This window comes from Diceros bicornis, chromosome 10, assembly GCF_020826845.1.
Source record: "Diceros bicornis minor isolate mBicDic1 chromosome 10, mDicBic1.mat.cur, whole genome shotgun sequence".
Taxonomy (NCBI): domain Eukaryota; kingdom Metazoa; phylum Chordata; class Mammalia; order Perissodactyla; family Rhinocerotidae; genus Diceros; species Diceros bicornis.
This window is the reverse complement of record NC_080749.1, coordinates 5,120,924-5,142,748: the sequence shown is the minus strand read 5'-3', so window position 1 is coordinate 5,142,748 and position 21,825 is coordinate 5,120,924. Positions and strand designations below refer to the sequence as shown.

The 21,825-nt window shown below is 39.2% G+C and overlaps 1 protein-coding gene across 3 annotated transcripts in view; it reads right to left on the bottom strand.

Moving 5' to 3' along the window:
- Positions 1–19,272, bottom strand: part of WDR33 (WD repeat domain 33) — a 91,058-nt gene extending 71,786 nt beyond the window's left edge. For 2 of the 3 annotated variants that reach the window (XM_058548745.1, XM_058548746.1), the window contains exon 1: positions 19,128–19,272. The gene's annotated coding sequence lies outside the window, so the exon portion shown is untranslated. The remainder of the gene's footprint in view (positions 1–19,127) is intronic. The other variant, XM_058548747.1, reaches the window with a different exon arrangement.
- Between the last annotated feature and the right edge of the window lie 2,553 nt (positions 19,273–21,825).

The following is a 21,825-nucleotide window of genomic DNA, read 5'->3' as shown; positions in this document are numbered from 1 at the left end:
TCCACATATCTTCTCCAGCAAAGCTCTGTTCAAATCTTTTGCCCATTTTTTTATTGGGTTGTTTTTTTTATCACTGCATTTTGAGAGTTCTTTCTGTAATCTACATATAAAATCTGTCAGGTATGTGATTTACAAATATTTCCTCTCAGTCTGCCATTTCTTTTCATTCTCTTCACAGTATCTTTCAAAGAGCAGAAGTTTTTAATTTTAATGAAATCCAATTTATTAATATATTTTGTGCTTTTGGTCATATCTAAGAAATCTTTATCTAAGCCAAGGTTACAAAGATTTTTCTCCTGTGTGCTCTTTTGCCAACTTTATTGTTTTACCTTTTACATCTGGATCTATGATCTATTTTGAGTTCATTTCTACATTAGGTATAAGGGATGGGTTGAGATTCTTTTTTTTCCTCAAATGGTGTCCAATTGTTTCAATACCATATGTAGGAGAAAAAAGACTTTTTTCTACTGAATCGCCTTTACACATTTGTCAAAATCAACTGACTATATTTTGTGTGGGTCTACCTCACTATCTTGATTACTGTAGCTTTACAGAAGTCTTGAAATCAGCTAGATTTCAGATCAGATTCTCCAACTACACTGTTCTTTATCAAAAGTGTCATAGCAATTGGTGTTTCTTTGCCTTTCCATTTTTTAAAAGCAGCTTATCATTTGTTATCTACAAAAAATGCTGCTGGGATTCTGATCCGCGTAAATCAATTTGAGGAGAAATTACATTTTAACAATACTGAGTCTTCAAAACCACAAACAGGTAATTCTCTGTAATTATGTAGGGTTTCTTTGATTTTCTTCATCAGTGTTTTATAGTTTTCAGCACACCCATCCTGTACACATTTTGTCAAATTTATACCTCTTTTTCTGGTGCTATTTAAATGGTACTTTTTTAAAACTTATTTCCATTTCCAGTTGTTTATTGCAAGCATATAGAAATGCAATTAATTTGTATACATTGTCCATATAGCCTACAACCTTGCTAAACTCACTTATTAGTTCTGGAAGCTTTCTTGTAGATTCCTTGGGGTTTTCTGCATAGACAATCATGTCATCTGCAAATAGGGGCAATTTTATTTCTTCCTGTCTGTTCTAAAAGCCCTTTGAGCCCAGCTCCGTGGCTTAGCAGTTAAGTGTGCGCGCTCCGCTACTGGCGGCCCGGGTTCGGATCCCGGGCGCGCACCGACGCACCGCTTCTCCGGCCATGCTGAGGCCGCGTCCCACATACAGCAACTAGAAGGATGTGCAACTGTGACATACAACTGGGGCTTTGGGGAAAAAAAAGGAGGAGGATCGGCAATAGATGTTAGCTCAGAGCCGGTCTTCCTCAGCAAAAAGAGGAGGATTAGCACGGATGTTAGCTCAGGGCTGAGCTCCCTCACAAAAAAAATAATAATAATAAAAGCCCTTTGATTTCTTTTCCTTGCCTTATTGTAGTTCTTAATCTTAGAGGAGAAAGCATTCAGTTTTTCACTATTAAGTATTTGACATTAGCTACAGATTTTTGTAGATGTCCTTCATCAGGTGAGAGAAAATCCCTTCTATTCCTAGTTTGTAAAAATTTTTTATCATGAAAGTATCTAGAACTTTGTCAAATGCTTATTCTCCATTTACAGAGATGATCATACAGTTCTTCTTAGTCTACTAAATATGGCAAATGACCCTGACTGATTTTCAAATGCTAAACAGTCTTGCATTCCCAGAATAAATCCCGTTTGGTCATGATGTATTATCCTTTTTATATATTACTGGATTTGAACTACTAATATTTTGTTGTGACTTTTGCATTTATGTTCATGAGGGATATTGGTGTAGTTTTCTTTTCTTGTAATATCTTTATCTGGTTTTATATCAAGACTCATATAATGAGTTGGGAAGTGTTCTTTATAATATTTCCTGGAAGAGACTGTATAGAATCGGTATTATTTCCTCTTTAAATGTTTGGTAGAATTTGCCTGTGAAACCACATGGACCTCAAGTTTCCTTTGTTGGAAAGTTTTTAGCTATGAATTAAGATTCTTTAAAAGATACAGGCCTGGGGCCGGCCCCATGGCCTAGCAGTTAAGTTTGGTGCACTCTGTTTCAGAGGCCCAGGTTCAGCCCCCCAGCACGGACCTACATCACTTGTCGGCAGCCACACCGTGGCAGCCACCAACATACAAAACAGAGGAAGACTGGCACAGATATTAGCTCAGGGCAAATCTTCCTCAAGCAAAAAGACAAAAGTTGGCAAGAGATGTTAGCTCAGGGCAAATCTTCCTCAAGCAAAAAGAGGAAGGTTGGCAACAGATGTTAGCTCAGGGCAAATCTTCCTCAGCAAAAAAAAAAAAAAAAAAAAAAAAAGATGTAGGACTATTCAGGTTATTTCTTTTTTCTTTTTTTTCAAAACTTGGGGGTTTTTTTTGTTTTTGAGGAATATTGGCCCCGCACTAACATCCATTGCCAATCTTTCCTTTTTTTTTTTCTTTTATCTCCCCAAAGCCCCAGTAGATAGTTGTATGTCATAGTTGTACATCCTTCTAGCTTCTCTATGTAGGACACTGCCTCAGCATGGCTTGATGAGCAGTGAGTAGGTCTGCGCCCAGGATCCAAACCGGCACAAACCCGGGGCCGCTGAAGCAGAGCACGCAAATTTAACTGCTATGCCACCAGGCCAGCCCGGGTTATCTATTTCTTCTTGAGTGAGTTTTGGTAGTTTGTCTCTTTGAAGGAATTTATCAATTTCACTCAAGTTGTCAAATTTTGGAGCACAGAGTTGCTCATGGTATTCCCTTATTATCATTTTAATATCTGTAAGATCTGTAGTAATAGCCTCTCTTTCATTCCTGATACTGTCAACTTGGGCCCCTCCCTCTCTATTCTCTCCCCACCTCTCTCTCTCTTTGAACAGTCTGTAATTCTTCCAAGTAAAAAAATGGGTTCAATGAAAAAAGTGAATATTATCAGTACCTAATTTTCCCTCAAGAAAACGGCCATACTTCTGTAAGCAGCAAAAGTGCTTTATACACATTTCCCCTTTCATCACACACTATGTATTAGTCTGCTTTGGCTGCCATGACAAACTACTCCAGGCTGACAGGCTTAAACAACAGAAACTTATTTTCTTACAGTTTTGGAGGCTGAAAATCTGAGATCGGGGTGCCAGCGGAGTCAAGTTCTGGTTATAGCTCTCTTCCTGACTTGCAGATGGGCACCTTCATGCTGTGTCCTCACATGGCAGAGCGAAAAAGACAGAAAGTTCTCTGGTGTCTCTTCTTAGAAGGGCACTAATCTGATCACGAGGACCCCACCTTCATGACCTCACCTAAACCTAATAATCTCCCAAAGGCCCCATGTCCAAATTTCATCACATGGGGCAGAGGTGGGGGGGAGCGGGGGGGTGGGGCACGCAGCTTCAACATATGAATCCTACAGGGACATGATTCAGTTCATAACACACTATACTTAAAAAAAAAGCATACTCAAGGGCTGACATTTAATTAATTATTCTTACTGCTTCATCAATGACATTCTTAAGTGGAATTGGCTTTCTTCTTTTTACCACCAGTGTGAGGTGGCAGTAAACATACAATGACTACTAGCACAGTTTGGTGCCACTGCCTTGAATCAAGCTAAGGAGCCAGCAGTTTTATCCATTATTGCTATTATACCACAAGTACAAATGTCAACACAGTAAAAAGGCCTAATAAAATCTTGGTATTATTATGAAAATAGTTCTGATCTCACTTTGAGAACTCATCACTCCCTTGCAAAGTCCAAACTAGCATAGAAAAACTTTTACAAACTGCAAGGTGTATTAGCAATTTAAGGTATTATTACAAATTATTCACACGAGATATAATCCATACTAAAAACTTGATCCATTCCTAAACTTTCCAAATTCACTGATGATCGAGCTATGCCTTCACTTGATGAATATAAACCTTAGAAGGAAATATAAAGTTCTATGGAATCTAAAAAAAATAAAAAATAAAAAAAATAAATAGAAATAAATAAAAGAAAGAAAACTACCGGGCCGGCCCCATGGCTTAGCGGTTAAGTGTGCACGCTCCGCTGCTGGCGGCCTGGGTTCGGATCCCGGGCACGCACCAACACACCGCTTCTCCGGCCATGCTGAGGCTGCGTCCCACATACAGCAACTAGAGGGATGTGCAGCTATGTCATACAACTATCTACTGGGGCTTTCGGGGAAAAAATAAATAAATAAAATTATTAAAAAAAAAAAGAAAGAAAACTACCTTGGTTGGCTAACTTGGTTGTAATGAAACAAATAAACAAACAAATAAAGCAGGCCAGTGGTATGCTATAAACACACTCATGTTTGTATATGCTTACATCACTTTTCTAGAAAAGATACACCAGAAACATTACCAGTGATTGGCTTCCGGGGGAGGGAATTAGATGACTTAGGGTATGGATGAGAAGAAATTTAGTCATTTTGAATTTTGAATTTTAGACCATCTATATACATTATCTCAAAAAATAAATGAAATTTGTTTCACAGATAATGTTATGATTCGGTACATTAAAAGCTCAATTTAAAACACTGTAAAATTTCACCCTCTCATTCAACTTGGGAAATAGAAGCTAGAATTCAGTTTTCTTTTTGAGAAAATATTCTTCCATTCCAACATATAGTATATGTATAATCTTCCTAAAGCAATAGGGATCCTACTCGATCTCCTTTAATGACTAGATAGTATTAATTTATAAATGACAAAAATATAAAGTCAGTTGCTTATTCTCTGTTGGATTAAGTTTTCAACCAAAACCCTGGGATAGTCTTTAGCTGGAAGATCTATAAGACTGAAAGATAACATGCATGCCTTATATGTGATAGGTCCTTCCAAATTGAGAATTCAGTCCAATACAATATTTCTGGAGAACTGACAATCAGCTTCATCACTACATTATTTAAAATACAAAGTAAATAAGGCACGAATCTAATATCTAGCGTCCATGTGAAATAGTCTTAACCAAAATTAATTTAACATGGGAAACAAAACTGTCAAAAAAACAGCTGTGCTCTCACATGTACTTAAGCAATACTTTCTACTCCCAAACTGTAAGCTACTAATAATTTAGAAGCCTCTGGAGACCGATGGTTATCAGTACAAGGGGAGCAAGCTATATAATGAGAATTTTTAATGTCAAAGGCTCTGATGGGTTCAACCTCTAGAACAAGATTATACCTGTCAGGGTGAGAGAATTACATTTTTTTTTTCTTGTGAGGAAGATTAGCCCTGAGCTAACATCTGCTGCCAATCCTCCTCTTTTTGCTGAGGAAGATGGGCCCTGGGCTAACATTCATGCCCATCTTTCTCAACTTTATATGGGACGCCACCACAGCATGGCTTGACAAGTGGTGCATCGATTCACGCCCGGGACCTGAACCTGCGAACCCCGGGCCGCCAAAGCGGAGTGTGTAAACTTAACCGCAACACCACCAGGCCAGCACCCAAATTACATTTTTTAATCCATGAAAATTAAACAATTTAGTTAGGTCTCTAGAGCTATCCTCCAATTAAAGGAAAAACAGAGAAAAGTTAACAAAACCACAGCATACACAAACCCTACAGTATAAGACATCCTAGAAGACAACTGGCTTAGAAACTTCAAAAAGTTAGTGAAATGAAAAGAAAAGGAGGAGAAGAGAACTATTCTAGATTATGAGACTGAAGAGACATAACTAACCTTGATGAAATCCTGATTAAAACAAAAAAAAAAAGTTAAACAAGTGTTGGCAATGGGGGCCGGCCCAGTGGCATAGTGGTTAAGTTCACACACTCCACTTCAGTGACCCAAGGTTCACAGGTTCAGATCCCGGGCACGGACCTACGCACCGCTCACCAAGCCATGCTACGGCAGGCGTCCCACATAGAAAATCGAGGAAGATAGGCACAGATGTTAGCTTAGCGACAATCTTCCTCAGTAAAAAGAGGAAGACTGGAAAAAATGGGCAGAGGAAATGAACAAAGAAGATACACAGATGGCCAATAGGCACATGAAAAGATGCTCAACATCACTAATCATCAGGGAAATGCAAATCAAAACCACACTAAGATATCATCTTATACCCTTCAGAACGGCTATAATCACCAAGACAAAAAACAGCAAATGCTCGAAAGGCTGTGGAGAAATGGGAACCCTAATTCACTGCTGGTAGGAATGCAAACTGGCACAGCCTCTGTGGAAAACAGTATGGAGATTCCTCAAAAAATTACAAATAGAAATACCTTATGATCCAGCTATCCCACTACTGGGTATCCACTCAACGAACCTGATCAACAATCCAAAGAGTCTTATCCACCCCTATGTTCACTGCAGCATTATTCACTATAGACAAAACACGGAAGCAACCCAAGTGTCCCTCGACTGATGAGTAGATAAAGATGATGTGGTATATATATACAACAGAATACTACCCAGCCATAAAAAAAGACAAAATCGTCCCATTTGCAACAACATGAATGGACCTGGAGGGTATTATGTTAAGCAAAATAAGCCAGAAAGAGAAAGACAAACACTGCATGATTTCACTCATAAGTGGAAGATAAACCAACACACGGACAGATAGAACTGTTTGGTGGTTACCAGGGGCAAGGGGGATTGGGGGTGGGCACAAGGGGTGAAGGGATGCATTTATATGGTGACTGACAAACAATAATGTACAACAAAAATTTCACAATAAAAAAACAGAGGAAGATTGGCAATGGATGTTAGCTTAGGGCTAATCTTCCTCACCAAAAAAAAAAAAAAAGTGTGGGCTAGGATGTGGAGGAAAGGGAACTCTTATGTACTGTTGGTGGGAATGTAAATTGGTGCAGCCACTATGGAAACCAGTATGGAGGCTCCTCAAAAAATTAAAAATAGAACTAACATATGATCCAGGAATTCCACTTCTGGGTATTTATCCAAAGAAAATGAAAACACTAACTCAAAAAAATATATGCACCTCCCTGTTTGCTGCAGTATTACTTACAATAGCCAAGACATGGAAACAACCTGTATCCATCGATGGATGAACAGATGAAGAAAATGTGGTGGAGGGGCCACCTGGTGGCACAGCGGTTAAGTTTGTGCATTCTGCTTTGGCAGCCCCTGGTCCTGAGTGTGGACCTACTCACCGCTCATCAAGCCATGCTGTGGCAGCGTCCCACACAGAAGAGCTACAACTCTACAACTATGATACACAACTATGTACTGGGGCTTGGGGAGAAAAGAGAAAAAAGAAAAAAGAGGAAGGTTGGCAACAGATGTTAGCTCAGGGTGAATCTTCCTCACCAAAAACAAAAAACAAAAAAACCACTGTTGTAGGCAATGATCAATCATCCCAGGAATGTAGATGATAAAATCTGAATTTTAGGAAGATAAATTATCCTATGCAATACAAAGGAGGGATAAGAGGCAAGAGAATAATTTAGTCAACTATAATAATCCAGGTGGAAGGTGAGCATTTTTTCTTACTGAAATCTTTTATTAAAGCTTTCACAATTTTTTATAAGTTTTTTACTAAAATCTGAAATTTGTTTCTTTGAGGAAGATCGGCCCTGAGCTAACATCTGTTGCCAATCTTCCCTTTTCTTTTTTCTCCCCAAGGTCCCAGTACATAGTTGTATATCCTAGCTATAGGTCCTTCTAGTTCTTCTATGTGGGATGCCGCCTCAGCACGGCTCATCGCAGCGAGTAGGTCCACACCCAGGATCCGAACCAGGGAACTGCAGGCCACTGAAGCAGAACGTGCGAACTTAACCACTACGCCAACAGGCTGGCCCCTAAAATCTGCAATTTTTACCTATACTGAACACGACTTAATAAACTGCCTTTCAGGATCTACCTTACGTATACAATGTATGCAACAAGCTGCATAACATTTCACTTAGTAAAAATATATCACATGAAAATTGTCAAAAAGGAAAAAATTAGTGATTTTAAATTCTCCTTGTTACTCATGCTGAAGTTACACTCACTGAGAAGCAACATCACTCAAAAAAGCAAAAACTATGATAATAAAGTGTTGGTTTCATGTGAGAAAAACCATATTCATACACTGATAGTGCACATACTTTGACCAAAATTCCACTTCCATGAATTTCTCCCTACATATATGCTCACACACATACACAAACACATATGCATAAGGTTATTCAATGAAGCACTGTTTGTAATAAAAGACTGAAAACCATCCATGTCTATTAAGTAGAGGACTAAAGTAAACCATGAAATATCCATACAGTGTATATTATGCAACTATTATAAAGGAGGCAGTTCTGTTTAGGATACCCAAGATATACTGTTAAGTGAAAAAAAACAAAGTACAAAACAGTGTATGGAATACCACTGTATATGTGAAAAGCAACAAAAAAGGATATATTCACATCTGTAGTAAATACATTTGCTATATATAGCCCAAAACATATCTGGAAGAATTCAGGACAAATGATAACAATGATAGCTACTGGATAGATGAAAGGGGATTGGAGGATAGCCGCAGGAAGGAGACAGATCACTGTATATCCTCTTGTACATTTTTCTTTTTTTAACACATGCAGTTAGTATATAAAGAAGTGAATTAATGAATGCATAAAAATAAAATAACTTATAAAAATAAAATAACTTATAAAAGTAATGCTACTAACTACAGTGCTATAGACATGGTCAAACACAGAACTGGAAATAGCTACTTCGGGAATAAACCTGATGTAAAAAATATAGCTGGCAATGAGCAGTGCGAGTAGAAAATGTAGGTGAAAAGAACTCCCTAATAAAATCAACTACCATCGAAGTACCTGAAACATATGAGGTAGGCACTAGGCTACACACTTGGGTGTGGGGGGAGGGTGTGTGTGTGTGTGTGTGTGTGTCTGTGTGTGTGTGTGTCTGTGTGTGTGTGTGTGTCTGTGTGTGTGTAAAATCTACCAAGAGATCTTCTGCCAAATCCCATAATTATCTGGCAGTTTTAAAGGCTGAAAATCATTAGGTTACTAAAATAAAAACATACCAAAGTCCCAGTGTAATCAATTTTGAACAAAGACAGATATGACCACTTTAGGACCACAAAATAATATGATCACTTAATTCCTGATGGCAGATTTTCTTATTTTAGACTTTTCTAGCTATGCAACTGTTATAATTTTAGCTCTCTCCAATTACAATGAACCAAAAAGCCCTTCCAAGTTATACTGTCCAATGTTTTGGGCTTTTTTTGTAAAGGTGGAGAAAAGAACCCTAAACTGATATTCAGGTGACCTGGATTCTGCCACTAACTGTGACTATTAACAAATTTAATCTCCCTAATCTTGTTTTCTTATCTTCAAATTAAAGAGTCTAGATTTGATGACCTTTAGAATTAAAATAATTCTACAATTTGAAGATTACACAAGGAGCAGGTGAGAATTTTCTAAAGTTCCTTTCAGCTCATTTTTAAACCTGGCTTAACAACTAGACTGAAGGTAAAAGCATTTAACAGAATACAAAAAGACAATCATTCCCAAAGGAAAAATTCTAAAGAGATGGTCCTGAATATTTCAAATTTGTCAACAGTAAGATGAAATGACAAGCTTAAGGTTTTGAGTGCCTCTTGATTTTGGAACAGTAGTTCTCGGTTTCTAGTTCTATTACTCACATTGGCCTAGAAGCGTAACTAGTACCCCAGTATTTGGTATTTATGGTGTCTTTAATTACCTTATGACACATACTGTCTTAGTTTGCTATTTCCCTCCAAACAAGTCAGTCTGGATTTCAAAAGTACAGTGGTTATTAAGAATACAATAAACTAAGAGTTAACCAAATATCTAAAAAAGAAGTTAAAAAAAAATTTCACCAATGAAACATGTCCATTATTTTTGATTGAACCTCTCCTTTATAAAATAAAGGTTCGGTACAGTTAAGTAAAATTGTTTTTATTAGAGCCAAAACTAAAGCTTATAGATTTCTTTTCTTTTTTTTTTTTTTTTTTGTGAGGGAGATCAGCCCTGAGCTAACATCCATGCTAATCTTCCTCTTTTTGCTGAGGAAGACCGGCTCTGAGCTAACATCTATTGCCCATCCTCCTCCTTTTTTTCTTCCCCAAAGCCCCAGTAGATAGTTGTATGTCATAGTTGCACAAAGCTTATAGATTTCTAACCACAAAGTCAAACTCACTACAGATTTCTAGCCAAAAAAGTCAAACGCATATTCATATTTGCACCCATGGACAACAATCTACATTCTTGGTTGGGAAAATCAATTGCTTGACCAATTGCTAATTGCATTAAGTACACCAAATATATATATTTGTGACCTTCTTAAGATATGACACCAAAAGCACAGTCAGCAAAAGAAAAAATGGATAAACTGGACATCATCAAAATTAGAAACTTTTGGGGCCGGCCCCATGGCCTACTGGTTAAGTTTGGTGCACTCTGCTTCGGCAGCCCGGGTTCAGTTCCTGGACGCAGACCTACACCACTCGTCAGCAGCCATGCTGTGGCAGTGACCCACATACAAAATAGAGGGAGACCAGCAGAGATGTTAGCTCAGGGTGAATCTTCCTCAGCAAAAAAAGGAAGGAAGGAAGGAAGGGAGGGAGGGAGGGAGGGAGGGAGGAAGGAAGGAAGGAACTTTTGTGCTTCAATAATACCAACAAGAAAATGAAAAGACAATCCACAGAATGAAAAAATTTCTGCAAATCATACATCTGATAAGGGACTTGCATTTAGAATATACAAAGAACTCAACACTCAATAAAAAGACAATCTGAATAGATATTTCTCTAAAGAAGATATACAAATGGCCAAGGAAAATGCAAATCAAAACCACAATGAGATAACACTTCACATCCACTAGGGTGGCTATAATCAACAAGAGGGACAATAACAAGTGCTGGTGAGGATGTGGAGAAACTGGAACCCTCATACACGGCTGGTGGGAATCTAAATTAGTGCAGCCTTTTGGGAAAACAGTTTGGAATTTCCTAAATTCTAAACATAGAATTATCATAATACCCAGCAATTCCACTGCTAGGTATATTCCCCAGAGAACCAAAAGCATTATGTCCACACAAAAACTTGTACGTGAATGTTCATAGCAGCATTATTCATAATAACCAAATAGTGAAAACAACCCAAACATTTTACCTACTAGATTATCAGCTTATTATAAAAGAATATAATTCAAGAAAAGCCAGATGGAAGGCAACATATGTGGGAAGGGCAACATATGTGGGAAGGGGCTCAGAGCTTCCATGTTTTCTGAGCCCACCACTCTCCTCCGAATCTTCACAAGGTCACTAACGTGGAAGCTCTCCGAACCTCATCCTTTTGGGTTTTTATGAGGCTTCATTACCTGGGCATGACTGATTAAATCACTGGCCATTAGCAATTGAGTTGACAACCTCCAGCCTCTCTCCTCTCCCTGAGGTTGAGGGTGTGGGGCTGAAAGTTCTAACCCTCTAATCACCTGGTTGGTTTCCCTGGCAAGCCCCCATCACGATAAGTGCTTTCCAAAAATCACCTTATTAATATAAATTGGCTGAAAGGGGTTTGTTATGAGTATCAAGACATCTTTATCACTCTAATCACTTAGGAAATTCTAAGGGTTTTAAGAACTCCGTGGCAGAAACTGGATGAAGACCAAATATATATTTCTTATTATAAATCACATTATCAAAGGGTGGGGGCTCTGAATTGATATGGAATGATTTCTATATATTGTACAGTAGGAAAAAAACAAGGGTCGCACACACAAATGGGGCTACATCAAACTTAAAAACTTTTATACAGCAAAGGACACAGTTAACATAGTGAAAAGGCAACCTACAGAATGGGAGAAAATATTTGCAAATCATATATCTGAAAGGGGTTAATATCCAGAATATATAAAGAACTCCTACAACTCAACAAAAATATCAAATAACTCAACTAAAATTTGGGCAAAGGACTTGAACAGACATTTCTCCAAAAATGCTATACAAATGGCCAAAAGCATATGAAAAGATGCTCACCATCGTTAATCATCAGAGAAGTGCAAACTGAAACTACAACGAAGTATCTATCACCTCACAACCATTATAAGGGTTACTATCAAAAACCAGAAAGTAACAAGTGTTGGTGAGGAAGTGGAAAAATTGGAATCCTTTTCCACTGTTACTAGGATTGTAAAATGGTACAACCACTATGGAAAACAGGATGGAGGTTCCTCAAAAAATTAAACAGAGAACTACCATATGATCCAGCAATCCTACTTCTGAGTATATATCCGTAAGAATTGAAATCAGGGTCTTGAAGAGATATTTGCACACCCATGTTCATAGCAGTACTATTCACAATAGCGAAGTGGTGGAAGAAACCAAATATCCGTCCACTGATTAATGGATTAACAAAATGTGGTATATACATACAATGGAATATTATTCAGCTGTAAAAAAGAAAGAAATCCTGTCACATGCTACAACTTGGATGAACCTTAAGGACATTATGCTAAGTGAAATAAGCCAGTCACAAAAAGACAAATACTGCATCATTCCAATCACATGAGGTATCTAAAGTAGTCAAACTCAGAGAAACATAAAGTAGAATGGTGACTGCCAGGGGACGGGGGGAGGGTAAAATAGGGAGTCGGTGTTCAATGGGTATAGAGTTTCAGTTTTGCAAGATGAAAAAAGTTCTCAGATCTGTGGTACAACAACACACATATACTTAACACTGCTGAACTGTACACTTAAAAACGGTTAAGATAGTAAATTTTTTTACCACAATAAAAAAAGCAAGAGTATGTCAACTATACTTCAATAAAAAGTAAATAAATAAAAGACAAAGACCACAAGTTTTTACAGTATACCACTTTTGTAGGAAAGGGAAAATAAGAATACATACACACATACACACACACATACATTGGGTGAGCGAGAACGGGAGTGGAGAGCTTAGAGAGAGAAGCAAGACAAATACTCTTTCACTATAGCATTAAATTTTAAATACGTAAATATTTAACATATTAAAAATTAAATCAAGAAGAAAAAAACACACTCTAATAATGAACACAAACAAAAGTCAAACTTAGATCATTAACACAATCAAACAAACAGAAAAAAAGTGTTATTTCAAGTACCTTTTTTTTTTTTTGGTGAAGAAGATTGGCCCTGAGCTAACATCTGTCGCCAATCCTCCTCTTTTTGCTTGAGGAAGATTGTCCCTGAGCTAACATCCGTGCCAATCCTCCTCTATTTCTGTATATGGGATGCCACCACAGCACGGCCTGATGAGCGGTATGTAGGTCCACACCTGGGATCCAAACCCGTGAACCCCAGGCTGCCGAAGCAGAGGGCGTGAACGTAACCACTATACTACTGGGCTGGTCCTGGCCTATACTCTTAAAAAAATGTCAGTCATAAAAGAAAAAAAGGCCAAAGAACTGGTCCCAATTAAAGATTATAGTGGGCCAGCTCCAGTAGCCTAGTGGTTAAGTTCAGCAGCCCAGTCTGGTTCCCAGGCATGGACCTACACCACTCATCTGTCAGCAGCCATGCTGTGGTGGCGGCTCACATACAAAAAGAGGAAGATTGGCAACAGATGTTAGCTCAGGGTGAGTTTTCCTCAGCAAAAAAAATTAAAAAATAAAGACTACAGAGACATGACAATTAAATACAATGTTCTATTTTAGATTGGATCCTGGATTACAGAAAAAAAAAATTCTAACAAGGATGTTATTGGGGCAACTGGAGAAATCTGAATATGAAATTTGAATGTAATATTGTGGGTATTTAAGAGAAGGGTGGTGTTAGGGGAAAAGGTGCATGATGTCTATGAATGACTCTAGATGGTTCAGAAAAAACAGGATGGGAGAAAGGAAGGGATGAGGGAAGAAGGGATAAAGCAAATGTGACAAAAACGTTAACAACTGGTGAACTGCGATGAAAAAGTATATGGGAGTTCTTTGTACATTATTCCAACTCTTCTCTAAGTCTGTATTTATTTCAAAACTTAAGAGTTTAGGGGCCGACCTAGTGGCACAAGCAGTTAAGCGCGCGCTCAGCTTCCGCGGCCTGGGGTTCGAGGAAGCGGATCCCGGGCATGAACCGATGCACCGCTTGTCACGCCATACTGTGGTGGCGTCCCATATAAAGTAGGGGAAGATGGGCACAGATGTTAGCCCAGAGCCAGTCTTCCTCAGGCAAAAAAAAAAAGAGGAGGATAGGCATCGGATGTTAGCTCAGGGCTGATCTCCCTCACAAAATAAAAACAAAAAAACAACCAACTTGAGAGTGTAAAACATGAAAGGGAGGAAGCTCTTTTTTACAGAAAACAGCTAGTAAATGTAAACAGAGTTAGAAAACTCTCAATGAAATAAATGACTAGGCCAACAATCACCAACCATTAGGTGAAAGGAGAGAAGAAATTTCTTCTTTCAAAAAAGAAATTTGGTGGACACCACACAAACCAAGTAAACTTAGCATTGTAAACAATGGGGCAAACTAACATCTGGCAGTCCCCACTGCCTTATTAATGGATCATCACTACAAGAAGGAGAACCAGACATTCTGTCCTTCCTGATGCAATGCAATGTAAATTACATATCATCACCTATGAAGTATTTTTGCCAAACATATTTGACCCAAATTTAATCAAACCTCTCTAAATCTTTCTTCCAATTTATAGGAAATAAAAGGAATAGAGAAACAAGTCAAATGACATTTTAAGCATTCAATCAGAAAATTACAAATGTGGAACATTCTTCTTTTTTTTGTGTGAGGAAGATCAGCCCTGAGCTAACATCCATGCCAATCCTCCTCTTTTTTTTTTTTGCAGAGGAAGACTGGCCCTGGGCTAACATCTGTACCCATCTTCCTCCACTTTATATGGGACGCCGCCACAGCATCGCTTGACAAGGAGGTGCATAGGTGCACGCCCGGGATCAGAACCTGGGCGTGCACACTTAACCGCTACGCCATGGGGCTGGCCCCTGGAACATTCTTTAAAAAGTCGATGCCAGAGACTTAATACTAATTGCCTTAGGCATAATAATGGTATTGTGTTTTTATATGGTCTAAGCTGGAGCCTAGTTTGAAATAAAAATGTATAAAGTGTAAGAAAATGGCATTACTTTAAAGAGATGCACCCTGAGGTATTTAGTGGACACAAACAGCATGATATCTGCAATTTAATTTCAACTGGTTGTCAAGAGGGGAGGTATATAGAGAACCAAAGCAAATCAGTTAAACGTTAGTAACAGACAAATCTAAATGGAAGGTAATGGGTGTTCACTGAATTATTCTTTCAACTTTTCCGGAGTTTGCAATTTCTCGTAACAAATAAAGACGGGAAAAAAGTTACCAGAAGATCCCACATACAAAAAAAGAGAAATGGCTCCTTAAAAGTATCTTACTAAGTCGAACAATAAATAGAGCAGGTGCCTATAACAAACTCAGCCGAAGGCACAGTTTTGCATTTATCATCCCACCCAAGGACCTGCTCAAAATGGGTAAGGCATAGTGCCAGGTTCTACAGGACACAAAGTAACAGAAGGCAGTCACACAGACCCTAACTTAACTGGAGAGACTAGATATAAATAAATGAAAAGTCACTGAAGACCTCATTAATGGAATGAGATGTAGCTGGATTTGAGGAACAGACAGGGTATGAAAAGCAGTGAGGCAAGGAGGTCATAAGTAAAGGCCAAGGAGCAGAAATAAACCAGGTCTGCATGAAATACGGATCCCGGTACAGCCACGAGGATAATTTTTGTAGAAAATACATTCATTCCTCAATGTTTATAATGTCTAGGTTTTCTGAATACAAAAATATAAGGCACTGCAGCATCTGCCTTCAAAGAGCTGACAAAGTAGTGGAGAAAAAAGATACACAATCAAAATACATTAAGGAGAGATATATACAAAATGCTTTAATAACACAGAGAAAGGAGTAATAATTTAGGAGAAATAATTTACCAGAGGAATGAGACTGTCAGTAAGTTTTACAACGAAGATATTTGAGTAATCTTTAAAAACTGAAAATGGGGGTGTGGGAGTGGGCAAAATGGGTGAAGGGTGTCAGAAAGTACAAACTTCCAGTTACAGAATAAATAAGCCATGGGGATGTAATGTACAGCATGGTGACTATAGTTAATAATACTGTACAGCATATTTGAAAGTTGCTAAGAGAGTAGGCCTTAAAAGTTCTCATCACGGGGCCGGACCCATGGCATAGCGGTTAAGTGCGCGCGCTCCGCTGCTGGCGGCGCTGGTTCGGATCCCGGGCGCGCACCGAGGCACCGCTTGTCAGGCCATGCTGTGGCGGCATCCCACATAAAATGGAGGAAGATCCCCACAGATGTTAGCCCAGGGCTAGGCTTCCTCAGCAAAAAGAGGCGATTGGCATGGCTGTTAGTTCAGCGCTGATCTTCCCCACAAAAAAAAAAAAAGTTCTCATCACAAGAAAAAAAACCTTTGTAACTATGTATCATAACAGATGTTAACTAGACTTACTGTGGTGATCATTTTGCAGTTAGTGTGATTATCCAATCATTATGTTGTACACCTGAAACTAATATAATGTTATATATCAATTATACCTCAACAAAAAGAAGCACGAAAATGACTTCACCAATAAATTCAAGTCACAGAAAGACAAATGCCAAAATTTACTGAATGCTTACTATGTATTAGACACTTTCTTTCACCTTTGAGCTAAGTATTATAATTAACATTGTTATATAAAAGGCAACTGAAGTTCAGAGAGTTTTATTAACTGATCCAACATAAAAAAGCTAGCTGGCAGTGAGCCTGGCATTCAAACCTAGATCTGTCTGATGAAACCCATGCCCTTTCCAATACTACTCAGCTCTGGGAATTCATAAGCACTCAAATTATGAATATAAGGCACAACACAAACATTACTAAGTCAGTCACTCCACCATAAAAAACTAAAATGTTCAAGGCCAGAAAAGATGAGAGTAATGTGGGTAAGATTTTCCAATATTCTTATGAGCTTCTGGGTCTATGACTAGTGTAAATCCTTTACAATGGGGAGAGAAATGTTACCAATGAGAAAGTGTGTTCAAGTAGAAAAGTTTTGAACCTATATCACTGCCAAAGACAAAAGACAAAATACTTTTAAGTATTAAAACTATTGTCAAGCGACTTATTGTCACACAACATATTATAGCAACAGAGAAACTTTCACCATTCCAAAAAAAAAACAAAATTAACATCTCTTACAAACAAGCCAAAGTTTAAACACAAACAAAATCCAGGAACAATGTTTGGCAGAAAACTAGGACAATCTGGAATCTTAAACAACACATCTGGAAATGCTTCACCAAGAACTGGTAAGTATATGAGATTTAATTAAATATACTTTGATAATGAAGATTTCTAATCTGCAGGCTCCAACTAATTAATACTACTTTATCTAAAAACACTTATAAAATTCTTAATTTTTTGCTAAGCAACCTTAAAAGTATTACATAAATACATTCAAAGGTGAAAAACTTTCACTAATATCTTTGTCAGAATATTTGTTGTAGTTATAAAGCTCTACTGTACCCTTACTTTCTCATTCTGATATGAAATTTCGAACTTCGGCAATAATCAAATAACATGTTTTTCCCAAAGTAATGTGAAAGTATATGAACTTATTACTTAACAAAGAGAGCTCTGAATAAGCACCCTAAGTGGTCAGTAAAAGTGTAACTAAAGCCTTAGGCCAAGATAAAACTGTGATGGCAAAATCTGTCCTTTTATTATCTCTCACCAACCAAAGAATGCAAGTTAAGCCATCAACTGCATAGATAAGCATTTATTTTTTTCTAAAGCATTGTGATGTAAGGCCCACTTTACCAAAATTCTTCCCACGAGTACAAAAAGATAACATTTTTCTGTAAATTTCTAGAAAACAGGCTACATACGGAACTTCAAGCCTCAGCACAAACTCAAATCAATACCGTATTTTACCTTCTTCTAGGCAAGGACACCAATTAAAAAGTGCAAAAGTATCTCATGGTAATAAAAGATGGGTGTCAAATGCCATTAAGATTAGGAAAAGAAAAATGTCACCCAGGGAACGATTAACATGTTTCCTTTTAACTAACAGTCTCTAAAAGTTTTGTTTGAATTAAAGAGATCTACCACTGCATCACGTTCACAGGCAAAATATACCGCGTGCACTACATCTCCAGAGTGTACTTAAAAGTGAACTCGGCGCTCCCAAGAGGTATTATTCCTTTTAAAATAGGCTTTTTGTTCATATTCTTATGTCTTCCAAAGTTCCTGAACAGTTAACTTAATTTCATCTGTGTAGAAATTACTTCAAAACATTGACGGGCTTTCTACATGTAACTCATACTTCTCTTGATTTGATTTAAACGGATCCAATTACGGAATTCCCTATCCACCCGCCTCCTCCTTTCTTCTGAAGGGCCACTAACCACAAGGGTTACAACCAAGTATCAACATTTATTTTCTTTTCTTAAAAAAAAAAAAAAAAAATGCTTTCTAAGATCCTAAATTATCTAGCAGCCGAAAGGCAAAATCGGAGATGTGGAGGGAGTTAGTAAAGGGACACTTGTAAGGAGCATGATCTAAAGCAAACAACATAGGAATGTAACTATTCCAAAGGAGCAAGGTCTTTTGCCTGTCAAGCCGCGGACTTATTTCTGTTACAAATACCGATTCGAAGCCACGATAATATCGAGGCTAACTAAACCTTCAGCAGTCTTACAGGTTTCGCATTAACTTCCCGTGACCCCCTCAACCAACCACTCAAAGCCACACTCCATTCAACTCTCGGCCCAACCTCTTCCACTCCCGCCCCAAATCTCAGTGTAACGCGCTTCCCTCCTCCAAACTTCACGTCTTATCCGTGGCCTACCCTACTATGTCTTCTTGTCGCCACAGGTCCCCAGTCAGGGCCTTAGTCCTACCGTGCCCTCCTTTCCTGGTCTGCCTCAGGCCTCCAGCCCCCTCCCCTAAGGCTCGAACCTGCCTCAAAGAGCCCTCACGACGTCGATCCCCTCCGCTCTTCCAACCTGTCCCCAGGCGCCCCTCCAGGCCCCCAAAGCACGCAACGGCCAAACTTGAAAATGGCGGAGAGTGCCGCCGCCTGCTGCAGGCGAGCGGTCCCGTGCCGCCGCCGCACTCACCCTTTGGCGCTGAGCAGAGGTCCTAATGAATGACGAGCGAAGCGTTCGTCTTCACTGGCGGGAATGTCTCTCCTGTCGGGCCTCCTCCCTCCACCCCTCTCAATCCCTCTCCTCCAAAGGAACAGCCGCCATCTTCCCCTACGAGCCACCGAGCGCACGCCCTTGCGTCATCACGCATTAGCGTACTGTACTACGTCACGCGCGCCGTGGCCGCCAGGCTGCGTCGGGCTCAATCTGCGCATGTGCATAGGTGAGAGGCGGGGGCCGGCCAGATGCCCACGCGGCTTAGCTAGGCGCTTCCTTTGTTCCCGCGGAGAGGTGGTTGGTGCTGCTTGGGAGGCACGGTGGGGGGAGTGCGTTCCTCCGTACTGACTTTCTTCACGTTGTGAACTAACGTTGATGCTCTCAAAAACACCTCGTTTTCCAAAATTTGAATAAGAAATTTGTTTCAGGGGCGGTGTGGCAGTTACCGATAGGTTATGTGGCCAAGCCCACCGAGGCTCAAATTGTGGGCCAGGACTTGACCGTGCTAAGTCTCTTTACTCATCCGTGAGATGGGGCTCCCGCCTGAGAATATTTTGAGAATTTAAAGGAAAGCAGCTAGCAGAGTCGAGCACGCAGTTTACTCATTACCCGATGCAATTAAAGGTTATCTCCTTTTCTCACTTAGAGTCAAGAGACCAAGTTATAAAAGTTGAGCCCTGTGGTACAACCACTTTGGGAAACCGTTTCACAGTGTGTGCTAAGGTTAAAGTACATCCTCACTGTGCGACCCAGCGATTTCACTCCAAGAGGAATGAGTGCTCGCAGCCAACAAAGTCTTGTGCAAGAGTGTTTGTAGCAGCTGTATTAGTAATAACCAAACTCAGGTAATCCAAATGTCCGTCAGTAGTTGTATGGGTGAGGGGTGTCATACAATGAACTACACAGCAACAGAAAATAATTACTGATAAGTGCAACAACCTGGTTGAATATCAAAGCTATTGTTAAACCAAGCACAAAAGAGGCCACTGCATGATTCCATTTACCTGAAGTTCAGTATACACTTCAAAACGAGCAACTTGTCTTCTAACTTTTGGAAAGTAATTTGACAATATGAATCAAGACTTCAAAATATTTATTGCTTTTGCCACTAATCCCTCTTTTTTGTGTGTGAGGAAGACTAGCCCTGAGCTAACATCTGTTACTAGCCCTGAGCTAACATCTGTTGCGAACCTTCCTCTTTTTGCTGAGGAAGATCTGCCCTAGGTTAACATCCATGCCCATCTTCCTCTGCCTTATTTGGGATGCCGCCACAGGATGGCTTGACAAGCAGTGCATCAGTCCACACCCAGGATCTGAACCTGTGAACCCCAGGCCACCGAAGCAGAGCCCACTAACTTAACAGCTACGCCACTGGGCTGGCCCAAATCTCTCTTAAGGATAGTCTCAGAAATGTGAAAAAGATTTGTGTACAAACCTTTCATTGAGATATTATTGATGATGGCAAAAAAATGGAAGTAACTTAAATGTCCAACAGCAGAGAATGGTTAAATAATGGCACATCCATACAACAGAATATTATGCAGACGTTATCTATACAAAGTTTTTATGATGACATCAGAAATGCTTATAATCGGGCTGGCCTGGTGGCTTAGCGGTTAAGTGTGCGCGTTCCCCTGCTGGCGGCCCAGGTTCGGATCCCGGGCACGCACCGATGCACGGCTTGGTAGCCATGCTGTGGCAGCGTCCCATATAAAGTGGAGGAAGATGGGCACGGGTGTTAGCCCAGGGCCAGTCTTCCTCAGCAAAAAGAGGAGGATTGGCACGGATGTTAGCTCAGGGCTGATCGTCCTCACAAAAAAAAAAAAAAAAGAAATGCTTATAATCTAATTTTAGAGGAACACAAATATGAACAACTGTAAATATGTATATGTAATGAGAAATCATTAAGGAAATAAAATGGTGAGATTAAGGATGACCATTTTTTTCAAATACATATGTTTTGCTTTTGTAATCACTGAGGGGAAAGCGGTGCATTTTTTTAAAGCAGCAACAGGTTACTGATGTTGTTAAAATTATTATTAAATGCATCTCTATTTGTTACCAATTACAATATACAATTTCCTTTCGATTGCTTAACATCACACATCACTTGGGGATTCTTTCTCTTTCCATTTTTCCATTTGTTGGACTAGACTTGGAAGCCACTGGGTGTTATTAATAAATATCAGAACCCCACACCTCCCCAGATGTCAAGAGTTTAGTCTTCATTCCCACAATTACAGGGAGGCAGGGATTATCATAAACTTGGAAGCAACAAGCAAAGATTTGGGAAAGCAAGAATTTTACTCTAGGCTAGTGTTAAAAAGCAAAATTCAACTGAGCAAATTTTAAAGATCTTATTGGCTTTCTTCAGTGATTCATGAATGGGACAGCATTCAATCTAGCAGATATAAAGGAGCTCTGAGGAGCTATACAAAATGAAAGATTTTTATAGGCAGAAGCAGAAACAAGGAAATTATACTAGACTAAAAGTGGATTGGTTAAGGCAAAGTGACCTTCCTTTAGGGGATGGCAGATTCCCTAAATAGTGCTGATTAGGCGATTCCTGATTGGCTAGTTTAAGATTCCCTTTCTGGGAGAGTCAAAACTAAATTGTCTCAGTTTGGTGACGTGGAGCTTAGCATAGGTGACTCCATTTGGGACCTGCTGTCTT